We start from the raw sequence: 24432 nt of genomic DNA, 5'->3' as shown, positions 1-24432 counted from the left end.
ATTCAGTGCCTAATTGCAGTAATTTACCCAAATTTTCTGGGATGGAAATCAATACATTGCAAGTGATGACAAAGCACCCTTAACTAACAAGCTGATATAAGAAGACTATACCATCTATGCAGAGAATTTGTTACACTGGAGAAAGGAGGGCAATATCGGCTAGCATAGGAGTCTGAGAGTGATGGATAGTAACCTATTAAATAAAATAGGAATCCATGAGTTCAAAAGTATATAAACAAATAAATGAATAAATGGAAAGTTTGATAAAAAATAGAATATTTCAGAGCCTCAATTTACCCTTTCAAAAATTACTTATTAATTGCAAGAGGAAAAGAATAAATGTATGGTGGAGAAGCTTGACAGACACCATGTTAATCAAGTGATCAAAATGAACATCAGACATAAAACAAATTGAAATCATATGCCTCCTGATAGGATGTGATGAAAACACAGTATTACTTCTGAGATAGCCCTGTCAAAGAGGCTTAAGTTTAATCATTATTTAAAAAAAAAAAAAAAAAGACAAGCCCAAGTTGAGGGGAATTTTACAAAATAACTGACCTGTATTCTTCAAACATTCAAATCATAAAAATCAAAGGCAAGACTTAGAAATTGTTTCAGACTGAAAATGACATGACAACTAAATGCAATGTGTGAGTCTGAACTGGATCCTTTGCTATGAATGCGTTATTGGAACAACTGGAGAAACTTGACTGGGATCTCAGGATTAAATGTGGACAATATGTGGCTGTTCCCTTCCTGAATGTAATGGCTGTGTTATGGCAATCTGCGCCAACGCTCTCGTCTGTGGGATGTGCACACTAGGAGGTCTGGAGATGATGAAGCATCAGGTTGGCAACTTACCGTCAAATGGTTTGACAAAAACAAAGTTCTTTTACTGTACTAGAATCTTTTTGGTAAGTTTGAGGATGTTTCACAATAAAAATTAAACACAAAATGTTGGATTTAGACAGTACTGCCTTGGTTGCCAGTGCTAGAAAGCCAATGTAAGATCACAAACCCAATGTACAGTCCCGAACTTTGGGTTATGCAAGCAAGCAGGGCAAAAGGGTTCCAGTACGGGGATGGGACAGAGCATGAAAAGTCACTCCAATGTATCAAGGGGATCACTTCATAGATTGTGTAGATGCATGACCAATGCACTGTACAACTGAAGCTGAAGTAGAATTATATATATATATATATATATATATATATATATATATATATATATATATATATAGTCACGGGCAGTGGAGTGTAGCATAAGGAAGATAGTCAATCATATTATAACAGCTATATACCATATCAGAGGGGTAGCAGATTGGGAGAAACGTGTTATCTTTGTGAGGGGTACAAATGTCTAACTGTTATGTTGCTTTGTACACCTGAAACTAATAAATAATAATGATAATAATAATAATAAAGTCACCCCAATGAATTTAATTTTAAAAAAGCTATTTTGAATCATACTCAACAAGGCAAAGTTGCCGGAAGTTGTGTGGTCAGTCCCAGGGCAGGTCAAGCAAAGCAGGAATGAGAGCTTTGTCCTCAACGGAAGTTCAGCAGAGACTGTGCAGTTTAAGGACAACTTAGACACAGAAACAAAACAGAAGCCCAGCTAGCCCGACAAGATAGAGAATGAGGCCCAAAGTACCCTGCAGAAGAGGAACACAGGAAGAGACCGAGTCCCAGGGAATTCCTTCATCTCTCCCTCTCTGTGCATAGCAATATTCTTCTAATAGGAAAAAATTGAGGGGAAGAAACTTAAATGCCCATCAGCGGATGATTGCTTAAATAAATTATAATACAGCCATACAATGAAATACTTCACAGCTATTTAGAAGGCATGGCTCACTTATGCTCTGACTATAAACCCATGGGAGCAGAACATTTGTCTACTTCACTTACTGTCTGAAAGTGGCGTGTGGTAGCTGTTGAGTATATGAAGCTGTTGAGTATATGAAGCTGTTGAGTATATGAACATAAATATGTGTTGAGTATATGAAGGAATGACTATTAATTTTTTAAAAAATAGTATGAATACGAGTCCAATTTAATCTAAGTTTTACCAAAATGTCTCAAGCCCTCCAGTGTTTTCCCTTTGAATATTCAAACTGAACAACTCAAGCCCTAATTCCCAATTCCCCTTAACATTTTATGTTGGGGGGCAAATTTGTAAGGCGGATAGGGCCTCCATTCTCTTACACGTTGCCTGTCCCTCTCATTCTGATGTCCCGCCCAGCCCTCTCTCAGCTCTTACCATCACATCTCTGTCCTCTTTCTCCATCCCTTGGCCACAAGCATGAACTGTCACCCTCATCATTTCTATCCCCGCTAATAAAGGCTGTTTTGTGCAGTTCATTTTAATTGAAGACTTGTGAACAACAGAAGGTCATTTCAGCTCAGTAGAGAGAACAATCTGAAAATGAATAGTAGGCATCACTCACTATGCTCAAACTCACAGGACATTCTTTGACAAAGAACCTCTTTCCCAAATGTGTGGCTTTCCTAGTTCCCAGTATCCCCCTGATTTCCCTCAGCAGCTCTCTACTGCCTGGGCCTCCTCTCACACCTCATATTTTCTAATATCCAATGCTTTCTGCATTACATACCCCATACTCGCTTGCATGCAGCTCTGGAAATGGTGAAAAATAACTGTTAATTTACTATACACAGGAATTTTTGTCTCTTCTTGGTCCCAAACTTTCCCATCCAACTGAGCCCTGAGCCTTTTCTTCTCACAGCCACTAACCCAACTCATTACTATTTTTTTCCCACCAACATGCAGCTATCTTCCTAAAACAATTTCTGCCCTTCTAGACCAATGTGCCCAAAGTGAAGGTTATTTTTGAACTAGAAAATATTGTAACATAATTATGCATAGATATAATCAGAAAGAATACACCAAAACATTAATAGTAGTTATATCAGGTGGGGCACCAGGGGTTGAAATCATAAATACCTACAAGGCTAGACAGGCAACAAAACTAAGTGAATCATGCTGATATAAAATATATTTCTTTAAAGAAGCAACAAAGTTTGCAGGGGCATTGCTCTGCCAGACATGTGCCTGATTTACTTCAAAAATTTATAAATATTAGTATAATATATTCAGGTTACCTCAATGCACATAGGTTTTCCTAAACTTAATGCATAGATACTAGCTTTAAACTTTCATAATAAACAATAGTCCATGAAATCCTTAATTGGAGGCCAGAAGAGCAAGATCTGGAGATTTTTATCACAGACATCTGAAATTCAGGTATATATGTAAAGTCTTCTTCACTTTAAGTAATAGCTTATTTAAGAGACAATACTAAAATGACAAATTACCCGATTAAGAAATGTGAAAGGGATCTGAATATACATTTATCCAAAGAAGAAAACCAAATGACTACGAACACATGGAAAGATTTCATTAACCACCAGGGAGAAGCTAATTGAAATTCCAATGAGATACCACTTTACATCCATTAGGATGGCTAGAATCAAAAAGTCAGATAATAGCAAGTGTTGGTGAGGATGTGGAGAAATTGGAACCCTCATACACGGCTGGTGGGAAGGTAAAATAGTGCAGCTACTTTGAAGAACAATCTGGCAGTTCTGAAAATGGTTAAACATATAGTTACCATATGATTCAGCAATTCCACTCCTAGGTATATACCCAAGAGAAAAATAAAACAAACATCCACAGAAAAACGTGTATACAAATGTTCACAATAGTCAGAAAAGTAGTAACTTCTCAAATGTCCATCAGCTGATGAATGAAAAAATAAAATGTGGTCTATCCATACAATGGAATATTATTTGGCAATAAAAAGAAATGAAGTACTGATACATACTACAATGTGGACAAAACTTGAAAACATAATACTCAATGACAGAAGTCAGTCTCAAAAGACCACATATTACATGAGCCCTTTTAATATGAAATGTCCAGAATAGTCAAATTTGTAGAGGCAGAAAGCAGAGTAGTGGTTGCCAATAGTTGGGGATATTGGGAGAATGTAGGAGGTGACTGCTAATAAGCACACAGTTCCTTTCTGGAGTAATTAAAATGTCCTCAAATTGATTGTGGTAATGGATGCACAAATCTGTGTTTATACTAAAAGTAACTAAATTGTACATTGTAGATGGGTAAATTGTATGATATGTGAGTTACATCTGAATAAAACTGTTAAAAAAGTACCAAGTGAGCCAAATACAACATATCTGCAGGCCTGATGTTACCTGCAGACCATCCAGTTTGGGATCTTTACACCTTCTTATTTATTGAATGTTTTATAGTGAGCTTTGTACAAGTAAGCTCTCACTTCCATAACAAAATGCCACAGAGCTGGTGACCTAGGGAACAGAAATGTGTGGATTACCATTCTGGAGGCTGGGAAGTCCAGATCGAGGTGCTGGCAATGTAGGTTTTATTTTGCAGCCTCCTCTCTCGGCTTGCAGATGGCCACCATTCTCTGAGTGCTCAGGTGCCCTCTTGGTGCGTGTAAGGAGAGCGAGCTGTCAAGCTCTCTGATGTCTCTTCTTATAAAGGCACTAACGCCATCATGATGTCCCTGATCTCTTCACCTCTCCTAACCCTAATTACCTCCCACAGTTTCCATCTCCAAGGACCATCTGACAAGGGGTTAGGGCTTCAACATTTGAATTTTGGGAGGACACAAACATTCAGTCCATAACAAACATGAATTACTCTATAATTTTAAAATTATGCTTTTAATTTTTTAAAAAGAGTGAAACCTTTACTCATCGTCTGGTTTTATCTTAAAGACTGGAATGTAAGCTCCATGGGGCTGGGGATTTATTCATTGGTGAACCCGGCGGCCTGACATAGAGTTGGCACTTAAAAATATTTTCAGAAAGAAGGAATAGAGGGAGGTTGGGCGGGCTAACGAACAGTAGCCTAAGGCAGAGCGTTCAGGTGAGTGTTAAGAACACAAAGCTATGGAATCTACAGGGCTGCAGAGGCTAAGGCTCTCGGGGACATTTATCCCCAAATTTCACCGTCTTCATCCAGGCGCAGTGTTTGCCTATTTGACCTGTTTTAAAGACAGGCAGTGAGCTGAGGTAGGAGTAATTCACCACTGTAGGTAATCCTTGTGCCCTGCCTGAAGCCATTTCAAATGGCACAGATGTCACGAGGCCATCTGCACAGGATGTGGATCAGCACACGGAAGGAGAGACCGGTTAGCAGAGAACCAGAACAAGCCTCTGTGTGAAATGAGACGACAGTGTCCCGCACACACATGGGGCCCTGACAACTCGTGTGGCAGCAAGAAAGAAAGCCAGGGATGGAATGTATCTCCGAGAGCAGCCATGGAGTTTTGTCTGCGACTGGTCGTGCCTGTAAATTGTGTGCCTCATCTGTCAGGTAACTCAAGACTTTCAGTGTTGCCATGACAGTAGCATTCCTGTATGCTGCAAGGCTGATCACACCGCAGTTTGGCTCCTTCGATGATTTCAATGTCACGGTGGCACGTCTCACAGTTTCACTTCCTTTCCTTCCCTCACACTCCACCTGGTTCCTTGAATGAACTGTCAAACATATAGTCTGACTTCTTTTCTTTAACAATGGTGTCTAACGTCATATGATTCTACTATCAAATTACACAGGCAAAGAATTCAGTGTTTGGGGAGAAATTTCCGAGAAGCAGCAAAGAAATCAGCACTATGTTTCCAAGTGGCAGCTTAAAAGAAATGCCTTCTATCTGTATAGTTCTGTACAAATTACAAACCCTTTCACATGTTTACCTCATCTGATCTTTTTGAATCCTAAAGATGTTAGCATCCGATAGCTGAAGCTCAGAGGAGAGAATAAAACTCATTTAAGGCTGAGCTGTTTACACTATGCATGCTGCTCTGGGTGATGGGGTGTGTGGACCCACCTAATGCTCACAGCAGCCCTGGCAGGAAGGAAAAGTGATGATCCAGTGAGGGAAGGGGCACGAGAGGCGTCACAGCTTAGTCAACACCTCACAAGGACATAAAAGAGGAGGCCGGAGAGCAAGGCTGCCAAGCCTGCCAGGCCGGCTCTGCCCGCTCCGGGGTTTGTCCTGGGCTCATCGGCCTGCCTCTGTGCATGTGGCAGAGCAAAATGTTAAACACTGTCAGTCGATGCCAGGACTCTTGTACCATCCGTTAGCCCAGATCATTACTGCTGCTATTGATGTGCTGAAGAGGCAGGAGTGTTTGATTTGAGTTGTAATAAAGGTAGATGATTTATTATCTTGTCTTTCTGAACTTCTTTATCTTAAAGCTGAGCACATGCAAACACACACACGCACACGCATTTACTTGTATGAACTGATGACAGAGTTTTCTTTTTTGTTGCTAACTGAAATAAGAGGCCTACTAATTATTCTTTGGAGAAAAACGTATTGTGTGTCTTCCCAACTACCCTTAAAATAGGCTTCGCGACAGAGATGGAGGAGATGGAGCCTGAATAGAGTGGCTGTGCAGGTGTACAGTGAAAGGATGGGATGCCTAAATAAGTCAATTCATCAAGACACACTCGTTTTGTTTTTATTATTATGTGCTTAACTCTGGTAGCTGTTCAAAAACATGTCCTTTTTGGGTATTTTCCTCAAGAAGTTTGCATTGTCAAGAAGACAAGCCTAACAGATATAAAATAGAGGATGTCACTGACGCCCATGCTAAATTGTGTGGTACAGACAAGGGATTCTCATCCTGGGCAGAGAGTCTAGGACCAAGTACAATTTACCAGGTACAAGCTTTGTAGTTGTATGGAGCAGTCCTGCCAGGATCCTTTCTTACATGTGTGTGTCTGCGGGGGAGGACGGGGCGGGGGAGATGGCCAGAGCAAGGGAATATACATGATCGTATGATTGCGATTATACTTTTAATTTCCATTGATTGAGAATAGATGTATGTGCAAATGGGTTCAAGAGCACCTTGGAGTAAGAATCCTGCTCCCCGTGGCTTTATTACCTGCATACTTTAAGTGGAAAAAAGCAAAATAATTCAGGAAAGATGGGAGACTGTGGCAATTAGGACAGACAAAGAAGAGCTAGTAAAATGTGATTGAAAAAGGAGCAGAGGGAGACCTGGGGCTAAGGCTCAGATACAGGCATGAGTTTTCCATTTTGGGTCCTGTAGGGAATAATGTCATGTTTGAACTCGACTTTTTCAAGGCTTTCTGTTTTCATAATCTAACATAGTCACGCAAGTTCCTACTTAGAATGGAATCATCCCACATAATTTCTTGGCCAACAGTATTGTGAAAGTTATTCAAATTACTGTTTTTTCCATTGCAGTGTTTCGAGGCCACTTAGGTAATTCATGGTAGAGACATATGGACTAAGCCAAATTATCTTTAACACATTCTTTATATTCTTACTAGTACAGAAATTCTAGAGTGAAAACTATGAGATTCCACATACTTATTTCAATAACTACTCAAAGACAAAATATATGTATGTAGCTAAGATTCTTTTTAGCAAAATCTAGTCAAATGAATCCTGCCATGTCTGGAGTGTTTAGCTCACTGGAGGGCACAAAGGCAGCCCACCACTGAACTACTATTTAACCTCCCTATTCATTGTACAATTGTCCTGAGACTTACCAGTGATTATTTCTGTTTTTCCAAACATGAAACAATAGTAGAAGAAATGATTAAATTCCTCTCAGAGCACAGGTCAATCCTTTCAGCTTGACTTCTAAGATTGCACACAGACCACATTCAGTTTCCTATATCCTCAGGCACACAATATTTCACATCCTAAAAGAGACTGTGTTGTTTCCAGCTTCAAGACAGAGGTCCTGAAGAGAAAAAGGGATGTTAGAATCTTTCTTGTAATCCAGAGAAAGACAGATCCCATGTGATCCAGAGAAATGGAGGCAGAGCCAGAGATGGAGGACTTGTTGTATTGTTTCATAAGAGAAAGTAGAATGGGAAGAGAAGAGTAGTGTATCTATCAGTTACTGTTGTAATAATGCTGCATAACAAAGTACCCCCAAACTCTGGGGATTAGAACATAAGCATCATTTTCCTTATGCACAGGTCTTTAGCTTGGCTGGCGTGACTGCTCTAGGCTGCGAATTGGCTCCAAAATGTACATTGGGACCACACCTACTCCAGATGTCTTTCATCTTCCTTGGATTAGTGACTACCTGGAGCAAGTTCTTCCCAGCATTCAGCAAACTGGGTACTTACAAAAAAACAAGAATCAAATATGAGAGAAAGTTAGAGCTTCTTAAGAACCTCTTGAGATCCAAGAGAAAGAAAAAAGGTAAAATACCATTCAGGACCTGGGAAGCACGGTTCTCTCCAAACAGGGTTTCTGACCTCATACCCTTGCTCCTAATTTGCCTATGTACTTTTCTAATGGACTTCTGAATTTATGGTAGCCAAGACATGGAAACAACCAATGTGTCCTTCAGTAGACGATTGGATAAAGAAGATTTGGTATATATACACAATGGAATACTATTCTGCCATAAGAAAAGATGAAATAGTGGCTTTTGTGACAACATGGATGGATCTTGAGATTATTATGCTAAGTGAAATAAGTCAGACAGAAAAAGTTGAGAACCACATGACTTCACTCATATGTGGGATATAAAAAGCAACAAAGGAACAAGAAAAACAAATAAAGAAATGAATTTTCTCTACTCTTTATATTCTACTGATACATGGCTAAATTCATAACTCAAAAACAGTTAGATATTAAGGACAGAAACAAAAAAAGAGAAAAGCCTCTTTCTGAAGACAAACAGCAGACCCTACTTTGTAAGTTGCTCATTCTTTCTGAGCCTCAGCCTCTACAAAATGGGATTTTTGATTGTAGACAATAATGGAAGACTAAAAGCAGTAAAGTAACTTAATGAAGGGCAATTGTGTTCGAAGTCATGAGTGCCTTGCTGAGAGACATGCTAGAATTAAATAATTTTCACAACATTTTATTCTCAAATAAAAAAAACAACACCACTAGTAGATTTTCTAATGCCTGAACCCAAAAGAAATATGTCGATATATATGCATGTAGGATAAATGTCCTAAGAAAGAGGTTTCATTTTCCAGCCGCCTGAAGGTGTCAGGGTAGCAAGAGATGTCAGGAACAGGTGTGAGTAAGGTCAGAAATAATTTATAGGACACAGTTTTATCTTGGAATAGGCACAGGCAATACTAGAAACTCCATTCCCATCCCTTTCTATATCTCGAGCTCCATTTCTCCCCCGCACTCTGTGGGGTTGGGTTCCATGCAAATGAATGGAGAGGGAGTCAGAGGGAGTGGACAAGAAGAACTCACTCAGGGATGCTGAGTGCACCAGAGTAGTCTACTTGGACATGCAGCCGGGTGCTGTATTCAGCCCTCTATAGAAAAATCCACTTGTTAGTCAAACAAGCCACTGTGAGCTTCCTCCTACAATTGCAAACCTCGGGCGATAAACAGCAGAGTGACACCACCCAGACCCTGCCATTTCTGCTTATGTTACGGTGTTCAGAGACATTGTTAGTGCCATTTGCCCTGAGTCTCAGGGCACATGCCTTCACCTGCAGGGACACTACATTCTTGTGTTGGTCACCAGAGTCATGCCAACTGCTAGAGGAAGTCATGCCCTAGGGCTGGAATATCAATCAGCTCAGTGAGTGGTACTTGGTGAGCAAGTAGTCAAAGCCTCACGTGATGGGCAGAAGCAAGATGCCAGCTCCCACGGTGCTGCCAGAGAAGCTGGAAACTGGTTCCCTGATAAGGTGGGCAAAAATATGACACAGTATTTTGGACTTCTTTGCAAAGAATGGGGCCAGATCCATAAGCCCAAAGAGAAAACAAGTAAGAGTAGGATGGCAAAACTGCCAGCTGGATGGTTTCTATGCTCTGTTTGTTTTCTTTGTTTGCTTTACTCACGTTCTGCCTCAGTACTGACTATAGTAATTGTGTCTTTAAATGCCAGCCTGTCTCAGTGGTGGAACATTCCAGAGAAAACAGGACTTCGTCAAACTAGAATAGTATGTGGTGGCAGTGGTCACTTGGAGAGATTGCCTCTGGGGTGACGGAATTGGAAATGCTCAGTTCAGGTGGTTTCCTCCTTCAAGAAACATATGATTTAATGTTAAGGAGGGATTTCCTCCTTACACGGAATGATAAGTTATTTGTTATACAGGAATTTTTTTCCTTGGTTGTCAAGAATGTGGTCTCTGGAATTAGACCTAGGACCCAGTTTGGTCCCACCACCTACATCTGTGTGATCTTGAATAAGCTTCTTAGTTATCTAAACCGGTTTTCTCATCTAAAATGGAGACAATTATTGTAACGTATACCACTGTTGTAAGGCTTAAATAAAGTAATACATGTAAAGTTCTTGGTACAAGGCCTGGAAGAACAGAATACATATTTATCATCATTATTACTATCGCTCCTTATAATTTCTGGAAATTTGGAGAATAGAAGTGATACTCTTACTCAAAAAAAAAATAAAATTACAGGGTGGAAGGAATTGCTAAATCCCCCCACCACTCTCTCCTACTTCTCTCTCCCCATCATAAGTGGACTGCTGACTCTAGATAACTTAATAAGAATCACACTTTCCTGGGTGGGAGAGAAGAGTCTCTGGAAGATAGTGAAGCTCTTTTGTGAGGCAAGTTGGCTTCTGAGATGAGCAGAAAAGAAAACAAATGCGCCTCAGTAGTTTAATAGAAACCAAACACTCCCCGTGTCTCCTGGTATTGGAATAAGGCCTTCATATTGATTAACTTCTCAGGAAAAAACAAAAACAAATGGCCCCTTCACCAACATTAAAATTCACTTTTAGAGGACAAGCTTCCCTTTTGAGGCCTACAGTTTAAGAGCCCGTGATTCATGGCTCATGATGAGGGACTATCAAAAGGAAAAGTTAAATTGAAGAAGCTACATCACCCACCCATGGGACTGGAACTTCCCCTCTCCCATACTCAATACAGCAATATTCACCAAATACAGAGAGAAAAATGATCCAAGGAGCCAGATCTTTTACTTTGGGAAAGGGGCATTTTTAGATAAAGGGAAAAGGACAGGCATGTCTGGGGCATGGGAGTGGAGAATCTGAGGGCAGATCATGAGAAAAAAGAAGTGTCACCAGGGACGCATTCTCACATGTGTATCAAAGTACCTCAGACTTCATCAGACTGTCCCGTGAGACCCAGTGGAAAACGCAATACAACTGGACTAGTCTTTCAGTGAAGAAAACCACTTACATCTGCCCTATATGGAGTTGCTATTCTTGGTGACACTGAAGATACTAGGTAGAAAGGGGAAAGAAGGGGACCTGTTTGGTCCTACCTCCTTCCTCCAAGCACGGCAGAGAAGTAGCTCCAAATTATCAGGTGAACTGTATTTTGAAGTACCAGATGGAAATTAATGGTACAAGTTAATGAGGTCAGCAAATTCAGGAAAAGCAGGAAAGCTTTAATGGGTCAGAGACACACTGGAAGTAAAGGGAGGGAGAAGGTAGATATAAAATGTGAGGAAAGCTAAGATAAAACAATAATCATTAAAGAAATTGAATTATTGAGCAAAAGTTTCTCCCACCAAAAGACACCAGGATTAGACAATTATATCACAGCTTTACCAAAACCTGAAGGAACTGATAATATTCATATTACAGAAATTGTTTCATGACTAGAAAAAATGAGAAAGCCACTTAACTCATTTTGCAATGCCAATATAACCTGGATACCATGACTGGAGAGCAATAGTACAATAAAGAAAATTTATATCTGTCTCACCCATAAATATAGATTCAAAAATACTAAATAAATAATACACAGCCATTTCAGTAGCTTGTTTTTAAAAATGAATGAGAAGAGTTATCTCAGTCTTACAGTTTCAGGTTTTTGTCAAAAGTAAACTATAAATCTCTTGAAAATCAGAGAACCTCCAGTTTTTTCCAAACTGCCCAGAAACTCCATTCTATGATGCCAAGATCCAAGGAATGTATAAAATGCCTTTTAACAGGATCTTGAAACCGTCTGCCTAGTGCTTCAGTCACCACATTCTTATCCCAGCCAGCAGGAAGGAGGAACAGGAAAAGGGCCATGACCCTACCTTTAAGGACACTTCCTCAAAGCCTCACAGAATACATCGGATTACATACCATTGGCCAGAACTTACTGAAATGTCCACCCATAGCTTCAGGTACAGCTGGAAAAGATGCTGTTTGTTCCAGGCAACTATCTTCCCAGTTAAGTCAACAGATCCCCAACTAAAATTAAAAGGCAAGTAGGTAGGTAGATAGGTGAGTGTAAATGCAGAACCAGTCCAAATTGGCCTTGCCCTGTTTCATATGAGATACTGAGTTGTTTTTCGGAGATGACAGTACAAGGCCGCAGATTATACAGTCAGACATGCTCACCAGAGAAAGACTTTACCCTAGAGTAACCTTTCAATGCCACCAGATCGAAATCTATCACGGATTATATACTAAACGCTCCGAATTCAAACACTTGACACATGAGAAGCCATGCTTCCTTAGTGCCTGTGCAGTAAGCTCTCATTATACTGAAATACTGTAACTCCATATAATATGCAAAACGTCCCCCATTTTTTCCTTAAATGTAAATCAAAATTCTCAGGTGGTAAGACAGATTTGAGCCATGCCTCCTGTCTCTTCGGCAGCTGACTCCAGAATAAAACTTTTTCTTTTCTCAAAAGCTGATGTCATAGTATTGGCTTGTGTGAGAGTCTGACAGTAAGCCCTTGCTCTGTAACATAGGCATGCAGAAGATGATGATAGATAGATAGATAGATAGATAGATAGATAGATAGATAGATAGATAGATAGATGATAGATAAATAGATGCATGATAGACGATAGACAGATTATAGCAACACAATAGTAATAACCCATTTAAAATGTAATAAAAAAGCTACCACCGATAATAACAATAATATATAATATGGACATAGGAATAAATATAAAAAACAGCAACACAAAACATATATATATAAGATATATATATATATATATGTATATATATATGTATATATATATGTATATATACATGAAAATATTTAAAGGTTATTAAAAATCTAATAGAAAATTTGAATAGGTAGAAAGATATACAATATTCAGGATAAAAAGACTCAATAGCACAAAGACTTTAGTCTTATCAAATTAATCAATAAATTCAAAGCAACATCAGTACAAATCTGACATGGGTTTTTAATGAAATTGTCAAGCAAGTCCTAAAATTCTCATAGGAGAACAAGAGGTGAAGACTCAATTTTGAAGAGGAATTAAATGGCAAGAATTATCCTACCAGATATTAGATAATAAATAAGTTGGAAAGGAGTAGAAACATAGACAAATGAAACAGTAGAGTGTCAGAAAAAAATCCAAGCATACACAGAAACTTGATATCTGGCAGTGGTGAAATATATAGCATACAAATCAGTGGGTATATTAGTCAGGGTTCTCCAGAAAAATGAACCAATAGAGTGTGTGTGTGTGTACATGTGTGTGTATCACTATATCTATCTCTCTATTGAGAGAGAGATTTATCTTAAGGAATTAATTGGCTCAAATGACTGCAGAAGATGGCAAGTCCAAGCTCTGCAAGGTTGGCCAGTGTAATGGAGATTTCGCAGTTCAAGTTTGAAGGGAGACTGCTGGCACAATTCCCTCCTCTTCTGAGGAAGAGGTCAGTCTTTTTCTACCAAAGTCTTCAAATGATTGGATGAGGCCCACTTACGTTATGGAGTACTCTGTTTCACTCAAATTCTACTGATGTAAGTATTAATCATATAAATAAAATACTTTCACAGAAACACCTATGTAGAATACTGTTTGACCAAATATCTGGGTGCTGTGGCATAGCCAAGTTGACATATAAAGGTAACCATCACAGTGGAGTAAGATAAAGCAATTCTAAATGTTATGTTGGGACAAACAATTTTCCATGGGAAAAAAAATTAGATTCCCACTTACTTTACTCCAAAAATTAATTCAAGATGAATTAAGACTTCAATGTAAAGCAGTATAACTTTTCATTTAGAAAAAAAAATACAAAACATTTTTGTTGCCTCAGGGTAAAAAAAGAGTTTATTAAACATAACAAAAGCACATTCTATAAGGGGAAATTGATCAATTCAATTATCTAACAATAACAACTGTTCTTTCAGAAAAGGAACCCATGGTCATCAAAATGGCAGCATGAGGTGAGCCTCTGTAAATCTCCCCTGGAATTTACAACAAATGGAACAACTATAACTCCACAAAGGACTCCCTGCACAGCAGACAGGCAAGATGAAAAGGCCCACTACTGAATTCACCTAAAGGTAGGCGAATCGCGTGAGCTGGGGAGGACGGAAGGGAGAAGTGCGGAGACGGAGCCGCGCGGGTGGGCGCAGGACGCAGACCTGGCTCAGTGTCGGAGCTCGCTGCATCCCGGAACTGCCGCAGCTGCGGGAGAGGGAAGAATTCGGACTGCTAGGGCTCCGCTTATGGCCCACAGGGCTGAGGGGACAGCATATAACACGGCTGAAGCCAACACTCACAGCAAAGACCTCGTAGTAAAGACTGAGGGAAGAAGGCTGAAAATGGTAGTTTAAGCCCTTACTGCTGAGCAGAGAATGGAAGCCTTAGGCACTGAGACTAGCCAGCCCCTCCCCACCCTCCCAGAGCTCGCCCCGCCCCCACCTGCCCGGTGCTAGAAGCGGAACAGTAGCAGTGTCAGATCAAAAGAACAGAATATTTGCTGTTCTGAGAACGGTGGACCGCAGACATAGATTCACATCCCAACTAGTTCCGGCAAAGGGGAGAGAGCTTGGAAGCAGGATCGTCTGTGGTGGTGGTTGCTACCATTGTTCTGGGCCACTTCTCACAACTCATCACGCCCCTGGGCCCACCTATCTGGGCAGATCTCTGCAGGAGTAAACAGAACTGCTGAAACACACGGGCTCTGAATCTGGTGCAGGAAGAGCTTTGGAACTTCAAATGCTCTCAGCATACCCACACGGACACCGCACCCTGTGACCCAGGTGAACTATTAACAGAGGAGAAGCCGTCTCCCAGGGAATCCCCTCATTGTGTGAGAAGCTGGAATAGTGCAGAGAAAACATAGCACTACAATGTGAGAGAGAAAAAAGGCTGCAGTCGGAGAGAAAATAAAAACAAAAGAAAAACCACTTCCTATCAACCTGTTGCAGAAGCCACTCCTGCAGATGCCTAGGAAGAGAAATAATATATCAGTAATTGCCGTGAATAACCAAGGCAACAAGACAGCTCAAAAAGAAAGTGAAAAGTCTCCAGAAAATGAACTTAAAGATATGGAAATATGTGACTTAAATGACAGAGAATTCAAGATTGCATTTCTGAAAAAATTCAACAAGATGCAAGAAAACAAAGAAAGGCAGTTTAATGAACTCAGAAACACAATCAAAGAAAAACATGAGCATTTTACGACAGAGATTGAAATTTTAAAAAAGAACCAAATACAATTTCTGGAGATTAAGAACTCAATAGAAGAAATTAAGAATGAATTCGCCACCTTAGGTAGTAGAGTTGACCAGATGGAGGAAACAATCAGTGACATCGAAGATAGAAACCTGGAAATGACATGGATGGAAGAAGGTAGAGACTTGAGACTTAAAAGAAATGAAAGAACTCTATGAGAACTTTCGGACTCCATCAGAAAGAGCAATATAAGAATAATGGTCATACAAGAAGAAGAAGAAAGAGAAGGGAACAGAGAATATATTCAAACAAATTGTCGATGAGAACTTCCCAAACTCATGGACAGAACTGGATCCTCAAATCCAAGAAGCAAATAGAACACCTAATTACCTCAATCCCAACAGGCCTTCTCCAAGGCACATTGTATTGAAGCTGTCTAAAATCAACGACAAAGAAAGAATCCTCAAGGCAGCCAGGGAAAAGAAGATGGTAACCTACAAAGGAAAGTCCATTAGATTATCATCAGATTTTTCAGCAGAAACTCTACAAGCCAGAAGGGAGTGGAACCAAATATTCAAACTATTGAAAGAGAGAAATGATGAGCCAAGAATAATATATCCAGCAAAGATATCCTTTAGATATGAGGGAGGAAATAAAGACCTTTCCAGACATACAGAAGCTGAGGGAATTTTCTAATACACGACCTGCACTACAAGAAATACTACAGGAGGCTATTCGACAACCACCAACAAGGATAATTTGTGGCAACCAAAACACAAAAATGGGGAGAGTAAAGGCCTGAATTGGAATATGGGAATGGAGAAAGTAAGCGTGCTGAAGAAAATGGAATACTCTAAATATCAATTTTTTTTTACGTAAACTTAAGGGTACCACTCAAAAAAAAATCCAGAACTGAAATATATACTGTAATAAAAGAAGAAACAGAGGGAAACATCATAGAATACCACCACACATAAATAATAGACAACAACAAAAAGACAAAGAAACAATGGAGACACAGCCTTACCAGAAAACTAAAGATACAATGACAGGAAATCCTCACATATCAATAATTACCCTAAATGTCAATGGACAGAACTCACCAATAAAAAGGCACAGAGTAGCAGATTGGGTCAAAAAACTAAACCCAACCATATGCTGTCTCCAAGAGACACATCTCAGCTACAAGGACAAGCATAGACTCAAAGTGAAATGGTGGAAATTGACACTCCAAGCAAATGGTATCCAGAAAAAATCACGTGTAGCCATACTGATATCAGATGAAACAGACTTCAGGGTGAAAAAGGTAACAAGAGAAAAAGATGGACGTTTCATAATGGTAAAGGGGACTATACAACAAGAAGACATAACAGTCATCAATATTTATGCCCCCAATCAGGGAGCACCAAAATATACCAAGCAACTACTAACAGAACTAAAAGGAGAAATTGACCAAAACACAATTGTACTAGGGGACTTGAATACATCATGGACAGCTATGGATAGATCATCCAAACAGAAAATAAATAACGAAATAGCAGCCCTAAATGACACATTAGATGAAATGGACATAATTGACATATATAGAGCGTTTCATCCTAAACCATCAGACTATACATTTTTTTCTCTAATGTAAATGGAACATTCTCAAGAATAGACCATATATTGGGACAGAAAATCAGCCTCAGCAAATTTAAGAAGATTGAAATCATATCAAGCATATTCTCTGATCACAAAGCTTTGAAATTGGATATCAACTGCAAAAAGAAAGCAGGAAAAAACACAAATACATGGAGATTAAACAACATACTTTTAAAGAACGACTGGCTCAAAGGAGAAATTAGAGGAAAGATCAAAAGATACATAGAAACAAATGACAATGAAAATATATGCTACCAAAATTTTGGGGATGCAGCGAAAACGTTTTAAGAGGGACATTTATATCATTACACGCCTATCTCAAGAAACAAGAAAAATCTCAAATAAACAATCTCACATTATACCTTAAAGAACTAGAAAAAGAAGAACAAATGAAACCCAAGGTCATCAGAAGAAAGGAAATAAGAAAAATCAGAGCAGAACTAAATGAAATAGAGAACAAAAAGACAATAGAAAAAATTAATGTGACAAAGAGCTGGTTCTTTGAAAAGATTAACAAAATTGACAAACCCTTGGCTAGACTCACTAAGATAAAAAGAGAGAAGACACTAATTAACAAAATCAGAAATGAAAAAGGGGAAGTTATCACGGACACCACAGAAATACAAAGGATCATCCAAAAATACCATGAAGGACTATATGCCACCAAAGTCAATAACCTAGAAGAAATGGACAAGTTCTTAGAAACATATAGGCTTCCTACGCTGAACCATGAAGACCTGGAAAATCTAAACAGACCAATCACCAGTAACGAAATTGAATCAGTCATCCAAAACCTTCCCAAAAGCAAACGTCCTGGACCAGATGGCTTCACTAGTGAATTCTACCAAACCTTCAAAGAGGATCTAATACCAATCCTGCTCAAACTCTTCCAAAAAATTGAAGAAGACACAGTACTCCCTAACTCATTTTATGAGTCCAACATTACCCTAATACCAAAACCTGGTAAGGACAACACAAAAAAAGAAAACTACAGACCAATATCTCTGATGAATACAGATACAAAAATCCTAAACAAAATTCTAGCAAATCGAATACAACAATGCATTAAAAAGATTATTCATCACGACCAAGTGGGGTTAATCCCCGGGGCACAAGGATGGTTCAACATCTGCAAATCCATCAATGTGATACATCACATAAACAAAATAAAGCACAAAAATCATATGATTATATCAATTGATGCAGAAAAAGCATTTGACAAGACATAATACCTATTTATGATTAAAACACTTAATAAAATAGGTATAGAAGGAAAATACCTTAACATAATAAAGGCCATATATGACAAACCCTCAACTAATCTCATAATTAATGGTGAAAAACTGAAGCCCTTTGCTCTATGTTCAGGAACACGACACAACTGTCCCCTATCACCTCTGCTTTTCAACATAGTGTTGGAAGTCCTCGCCAGAGCAATCAGGCAAGAGAAAGAAATAAAAGGCATCCAAATTGGGAATGAAGAAGAAATTGTCACTCTTTGCAGATGACCTGATGCTATGTATAGAAAACCCTAAAGACTCCGCCAAAAAGCTATTAGAAACAATCAACAAATACAGTAAAGTTGCTGGCTACAAAATCAACATAAAAAAATCCATTGCATTCTAACATACTAACGATGCATACTAACATTGCATACTAACAATGAAATCTCAGAAAAAGAAATACAAAAAACAATTCCTTTTGCAATTGCAGCAAAAAGAATAAAATACCTAGGAATAAACTTAACCAAGGATGTGAAAGACCTATAGGCTGAAAAGTACAAGACATTTTTAAAAGAAATTGAAGAAGACACAAAGGAATGGAAAGATATTCCGTGCTCATGGATTGGAAGAATCAACATATTTAAAATGGCCATATTACCCAAGGCAATATATAGATTTCATGCAATCCCCATCAAAATCCCAATGGCATTTTTTAAAGAAGTAGAACAAAAAAAACATCAGATTTGTTTGGAACCACAAAAGACCCCGAATAGCCAAAGCAATCTGAAGAAAAAAAGAACAATACTGGAGGTATCGCACTCCCTGACTTTAGCTTGTACTACAGGGCTACAATAATAAAAATAGCATGGTATTGGCAGAAAAACAGACATGTAGACCAATGGAATAGAATTGAGAACACAGAAATAAACCCCCATAAATATGGACAGATAATTTTTGACAAAGAAGCAAAAAACATACAATGGAGGAAAGACAGTCTCTTCAATAAATGGTGCTGGGAGAATTGGAAAGCCACGTGCAAAAGAATGAAACTGGACTGCTATCTGTCACCATGTACCAAAATTAATTCAAAATGGATCAAAGACTTAAGCATAAGACCTGAAACAATAAACTGCATAGAAAAAAACATAGCGACTAAACTTATGGACCTTGGGTTCAAAGAGCATTTTATGAATTTGACTCCAAAGGAAAGGGAAGTAAAAGCTGAAATAAATGAATGGGACTATATCAAACTTAAAAGCTTCTGCACAGCAAAAGAAACCATACACAAAATAAAGAGGCAACCAACTGAATGGGAGAAGATTTTTGCAAACAGTGCCTCCGATAAAGGGCTAATATCCAAAATATACAAGGAACTCATGCAACTCAACAACAAAAAAACAAACAACCCATTGAAAAATGGGCAGATGACCTGAAGAGACATTTCTCCAAAGAGGACATACAAATGGCAAATAGACATATGAAAAAATGCTCAACATCACTAATCATGAGAGAAATGCAAATAAAAATCTCACCCCAGTCAGAATGACTACCATCAACAAGACAAATAGTAACAAGGGTTGGAGAGGCTGTGGAGAAAAAGGAACCCTCATACACTGTTGGTGGGAATGCAGACTGGTGCAGCCGCTATGAAAGGCAGTGTGGAGGTTCCTCAAAAAATTACGAATAGAATTACCATATGACTCACCAATCCCTCTCCTGGGTATCTACCCAAAAACCTGAAAACATTTATACATAAAGACACGTGTGCTCCAATGTTCATTGCAGCTTTATTTACGGTGGCCAAGACATGGAAACAACCAAAATGTCCTTCGATAGATGAATGGATAAAGAAGTTGTGGTATATATGCACAATGGAGTACTATTCAGCGGTAAGAAAAGATGAAATAGGACCATTTGTGACAACATGGATGGATCTTGAGAGTATAATGCTAAGCGAAACAAGTCAGATAGAAAAAGCAGAGAACCATATGATTTCACTGATATGTGGTATATGAACCAAAAACAGCAAAAGAACAAGACAAACAAATGAGAACCAAAAACTCATAGACACAGACAATAGTTTAGTGGTTACCAGAGGGTAAGGGGGGTAGGGGGTGGGAGATGAGGGTTAGGGGGATCAAATATATGGTGATGAAAGGAGAACTGACTCTGAATACACAATGGGATTTATAGATGATGTAATACAGAATTGTACACCTGAAATCTATGTAATTTTACTAACAATTGTCACCCCAATAAACTTAAAAAAAAAAGTAGAAAGTGGTTGTTATACAGTAGTCATGGGGATGTAGCATATAGCATAAGGAATATAGTCAATAATATTGTAATAACTAGGTATGATGCCAGATCTATCAGGGTGATAGATGGGAATGGGGTTTGGGACAGAGTGTAAAAGGTGAAGAATAGTCACGGGATGTGGAGTCTAGCACAGAGAATAGTCCATGTTCTTGTAACAGTTATATAAGGTGTCAAAGGGTAGTAGCTTGGGGAGGTGGTTTATCACTTTTTGAGCGTTATAAATGTCTAACTATTACATTGCTTTGCACACCTGAAACTAATTTAAAAATATATACATTTTTTAAAAAGACTGAAGTCTGACTCCCTGACACTGTGCATGATTGTACTAACCTTAGACTGCTTACCTCTAGACTTCTTATATGTGCAAGGAAAACAAATTTCTCTTTTATTTTTTTTAAAAAAAGAAAAGGAACCCATAATCAAAGTTCCAAAACAATAACAGACTGGAATTTGTTTTTTGTTTTTCATTTTTCATTCATAATTGTAATAAAATAAATAACAAAGTCATAGTCTCTACATTTAAAACATTTTATAGAATTTGTGAGAAAAAGGACAAACAGCTAAATAGAAAAATAGGCAAAAGATATCAACAGACAATTCACAGAAGAGGAAACATAAGTGGCTAATAAAAGTGTAAAATTTGTTCAGTCTCTCTAGTAATCAAGAAAATAAAATTTAAGACAATATTATGCTAGTTCATACCCATCTTAGTAGAAAAAGTTAAAAAGTTAAATAACTGTAATTTCATAATAACAAGAATTTAAAGAAACAGTCACTCATGCCCTGCATGATGCAACTACTTTGCGGAAAACTTAGTAATTTCAGTGGAAATTGAAGATGTTCATGCACTTCAAACCAGCAGTTCCATTCTTGGTATACACCTTAGAGAAACTCTCCTCGCTATGACCAAGGATGGCAAGAAAGAATGAACACAGTAACATTATTTGTAATTGCAAAAATTAGAAACAACCTCCAACCTGTCAAGGAAAATGGATTCTTAACATGTAATATATTCACTTTTCATTCAATATTATATTACATAATAGCTAAAATAAATGACCTCTACAGCAAACATTGTGTACCATGTATCCAAATCTCAGAAACATAGTATATAATCTGATGCTAGTTACACAAATTTTGAAAACATGCAATGCAATATTATACATTAGTTATGAGTTTGTGTGTGTGCATATATATATAAATAGAGTAAAGTATACCAATGTGAATGAAAATGATAAACACCAACTTCATGACAGAGGTTACCCCTTAAAAGATGGGGAGAGGAATGGGATCTGGGAGTGTTACAAGACATGCTTCAACTGTATGTGTACTATTTTAAGAAACAATATGAAGCAAGAAAGACATGTTAGAATTTGATAGAACAGTGTGATGAATACACAGGTATTCTTTATGTTATCCACTCTACTTGTCTGTTATAGTTTAATTATTTCAAAATAAAACATATGTATATTAAGAACCCACAGTGTGATACACAGATGATGTATTATAGAATTGTAACCTGAAACCTATGTAACTTTACTATTGTAATCCCAATAAACTTTAATTAAATAAAAAAAGAATTTACTCGTAATTTTTAAACTGCCTCTGTCACACACAAAAAAGCCAATATCTGTTTCAAAAACACATTTGTTTTGGACACAGTATATAGAGTGGTTTCCTGACTTGATAAAACAAATTCCATTTAACAGACTCTGAACAGCATTCCTAATTTACTTAAGTACAAATTCTCTTTAACACTACACAACCACATACTTGTGGATTGTGAGGAAATGCTTCTGATGCTATGAATTTAAAAATCTGTCAGTGGACAAAAATATAGTAAATTGTTAAAGAAAAAGATAAATACCCAAAGTGTTTAGCCAACTAGAAGAAAAATTATAGCTATTTCTTTTAACAAAAATTTATGACATTTATTCATTTCATTTACGTACGTACACATTAACTGTTCTCATTGCAATGATATATAATAAAACCTTGTTACAGTTAAAGTGTTCAGTTAAATTCTATGTGTTTTAAATTAAATTTAAATTTAAATTAAAGAGATGGCCACTTCCAACATGAAAATATTTGAAATAATACAGTGATATAGTAAAGAAAGATTCAATAAAACTTATCTCCCTCCCCTCTTTGTTTCCTTCATGGACCTTAAGTTTTAACCTCTGTATATAGTGAGTTGTGTGAAAACCACCAGGTGAGCCCAGTGGAAACAAATCACAGAATGAGGAGCGAAAGAGACTTGGGTTCCATTCCAAGCCCGGCCATTTTTTAAATGTGAGACCTAACTTGAGAATTTTCCCCATCTTGAGCTTCAGCTTCCCTGTCTATAAAATCTGGATAACAATGCCTAGCTTATAGGGTGAAAGATCAATGTGTACACCCATGTATATAGTGTAAACAAGTCATGCCAGCAAGTTGGAGCTATTATTACCAGCTTTTATATACGAGAACATTTGTGTCAGCCAATATCTAAATTTAACAATAGTTTCAATCCGAGTAAAAATAAGCACTGTCCAAGTGAAGAAAATTATTTAATCAGTCAATCAAAGTCAGTGACTTGCAAGCAAACTTTAAAGGTACTTGAAAATGTTGGGGGAAATGCAGTTATAGTTTGTGCTAATTCTCTAATTTTAAGTAACACCTATTCACAGAAAGACTTGCTCATCTACAAATGGGCTACAGCATATTCATTGAGAGAAACACTAATGAAAACTAAGTGTTTCCAATTTATACACTCATTTTCTTAAAGTTCTGCTCTTTACAAGTCCGTATGTTATATCATGATTACTGAGGCACTAAACATGGAGGGAGACACTGAGTTTTTCCTTCAAGAGAGAACCTGCTGCAAGAAGTGCAGGTAACTGACATCACCCAGCTGCACCACCTTGTCCACTCATCACAGTATTCAATTCTAGCCAATGACTGAGCACAGGGACATGCAGGGGCCCAGCCATTTCTACCCAATGTAGACCTTCTGTGTGGGCCATCTTTGCTTCCCATTGATCTGGCCAAGATTTCTTGGAGCTGAACAGCAGCCCAGGCTCTTCCTACATAATCCTCCCTCCTTCACACTCTCAAGTCACCGTACTTGCTCTACAAGTACTACACCGCAATCTGAAGGCTTTCCCTGCCTATTTTTGTTCTCTCTTCCTTTTATTTTCATAGGTGTAATCTCCAATAAATCTCCTGTACTTCTTATTGTTTTCGCTTCTGCCTCCTGGAGGACCTGAACTGAAACAAGGAAAAATAAATACTGTTGCCGAAGAGGAATTTGTAATCTAGAATGTAATATAAATTAAAATATAATATAATCTATAATACAAATTATTTATATTATTATGGAAATGTGTAAATTTTAAAAGCACATTATGATTAGTCCACTGCAAAGCAAAATTATTATAGCTCCCCCCAAAAAAAAAGTTTAAAAAGATATATTTCTTAGAGTCTTTTTGTTCTGTTATGATATCCTGGGGGCAAATGGGACAAGTTGGACAGTCATTCAAAAAAAAGAAAAAATCCAACTTTTAATTATTGTATCCTACTGTTGTTAGCAAGAACAGTAGCTGTAGTTACCCTGACCAACAGTACCTGACACTATTGAAATATTTTCTTTATGAAGAATTATGGGGTGTGATTGACTCCTTATTTTTCAACTCTGAGAGACTATTCTTGAGATTTGTTGATGGTTATTTGAGTTGATACAAGTACATAAAAGCACACTATAAAATTAATGTTTGAGAAAAATATTGCAAGATATCTGACATATTATTTATACTACAAATATTTGCTATGTATTATGGACAAGAATCAATGTAAGTGCTAGTGCTAT

This window comes from Rhinolophus ferrumequinum, chromosome 2 (genome assembly GCF_004115265.2).
Source record: "Rhinolophus ferrumequinum isolate MPI-CBG mRhiFer1 chromosome 2, mRhiFer1_v1.p, whole genome shotgun sequence".
NCBI lineage: Eukaryota > Metazoa > Chordata > Mammalia > Chiroptera > Rhinolophidae > Rhinolophus > Rhinolophus ferrumequinum.
This window is presented reverse-complemented; position numbering follows the sequence as displayed.